This window comes from Nanorana parkeri, unplaced genomic scaffold (assembly GCF_000935625.1).
Source record: "Nanorana parkeri isolate BGI_ZX_2015 unplaced genomic scaffold, ASM93562v1 scaffold1788, whole genome shotgun sequence".
In the NCBI taxonomy this organism is placed as follows: Eukaryota; Metazoa; Chordata; class Amphibia; order Anura; family Dicroglossidae; genus Nanorana; species Nanorana parkeri.
The window spans coordinates 211749-213893 of record NW_017308056.1 but is presented as its reverse complement, the minus strand read 5'-3'; positions in this window follow the sequence as shown (position 1 = coordinate 213893).

Genomic DNA, 2145 nt, shown 5'->3' with positions numbered 1-2145 from the left:
GTGGGGTCCCCCCTTTAAATTCTTGCTAGACTTAATGGGCCTGGTACAGGGGCGTAACTAGAAATAACAGGTCCCCATAGCAAAATTTTGTATGGGGGCCCTGTGATTTCTAGTTTACGCCCCTTGCAGAGCCCACCTGAGAGCCCACACAGTCCACCTGAGAGTGAGACTATGGTGGGCTGTGTAGGGTTACTCTCAGGCGGGCTGTTCACAACACTGCACACCTCTTACATGTCAGCCCCAATCTGCTGTCATCTTCCTCCACCGCCGGGCCCGTCTCCTCCTCCTCCACGGTTGCCGCTGGGCCCCGCCTCCTCCTCCGCCGCTGGGCCCCGCCTCATCCTCCACTGCCGACGCCGGCCTCCTCCACTGCAACTGCTGGCTGTCACTGACTCAGCAGCTGCTGTGATGAAGAACGCGCCACTGCACAGATCACAGGTTGTCAGTTCTCACAGCTGCCAGTGTCAGCAAGCAGTCTGTGATGCCATAGTGACCCAGGCGGCCCGCACAGCATCAAGGGGGTTCCTTTGTTCCTCATCCTGGCCGGGCCCCCCTGTGCCCCGGGACCCATTGCGGCCGCCTGTGTCGCTATGGCGATCGTTTCACCACTGGCCTGGTATAACTTGGTGGGTCCCTCCTAACATTCCTACCAGACCTAAAGGTTCTGATGTCAATTGGGTGGAACCTCACGCTTTTTTTTCCTTCTCTTCTGCGGATTGTAAAAAAAAAATAAAAAATGTTTTCCTTTTGTCTAATGTTAATTTGCTGCAATAAAAATTTGCACATACTACCGCTAAAAAATTTCAAACAAAATTTTCGTTTTCGAAAATTCGGATTTTCATTCGTCATTCCTGTCATTCAGAGATTCAGATATATCCGAATCTCCAAATAACGAAAATGCGTCCGAATAACTAATCTTCCTGAAACGAATTGTATATGTCTACTGAACCTTAGTCATAGCTACTATGCACATCCACACATAAAGTCCTATATTCTCCCAACCTCCAAAATGGTAGGTGTAGGAGGAATTGCTAGGGATGCACTGAAATTTCGGCTGCCAAAACATATTGCCCAAAAATGGCACTTTTGGTAAAATGCCGAATCCCCTCTGACACAGCGCAGCATCCAGCAGGGAGGAGAGAAACTGTCAGTGGAGGCCAAGCGGTGCGCCCCTCTTAGCCTCATCTGACCGATCAGTATGGAGAGCAGTGTAGGGGCGGAGACAGGAGCCTGAGTCAGCAGTGAGTGGGAGGTGTGAGCTGTCAAAATAGGCCGTGCTCTCTTTCCTGCACCACTGGCTCACCCTACTGTGACAGCGAGTCACAATTAAATGCGGTATACAAACACTCAGTGATCGCTGACTGTTTAAAAATAACTGGACATAGTATGAGTTACTATGTACCAGTTATCTACATCACCTCCTGTTCATTCACAATTATTTACATAGTAAACATACTATCTCCACAAGTTATGAATTAACATGAACACTCTGTATAGAGCAGTGCCGTGGGGCTTCTGTGGATCCCCGCTGCTCTCCCTCATCTGTATGCAGTGGGGATCCGAGAAGCGAAAGAAGCTCTGCAGGCAGCGGTGGAAGGCGGAGCTGCTATCAAAGCAGCACGGTGAGGAGAGAGAAAGCCGCTCGGCTTGGATCTGACAGCCGGTGTTTCTCTCCTCACTGCACATGCTGCGGCTCCGTCCAAATGCCCCCCCCGCGGCTGAAGTGCTTTCCTAACTTCTCCTCCGATCCCCCGCTGCCTCAGCTTCTCCTCTGGGAGAGCAGCAGAGATCCAGAGGAGAAGCTGAGCCCCCCCTGTGTGCGTGGCCGAGCGCAGAGGATTGGTACATATCAGTGATATGTATCAATCCTCTGTGCAGGACAAACACTGCCTGGAGCGATCAGCTGATCACTCCAGTGTTTGTAAATAACTGGGCACACATAGTACTATGGGGTCTATTCATGAAGCTGCCGAGGGCAGCCGAGTGAATGACCGATCTGAAGTGAAGTGAGCCGAACACTGTTCGGCTATTCACTTCAGGCTGGTACGGCTAATTTCAGCCGTACATCGGCTGAAATCAGCCGTACATCGGCTTGCTTCGTGTGGCTTCGGGTCGGCCGAACATGCTCAGCATGTTCGGCCGACC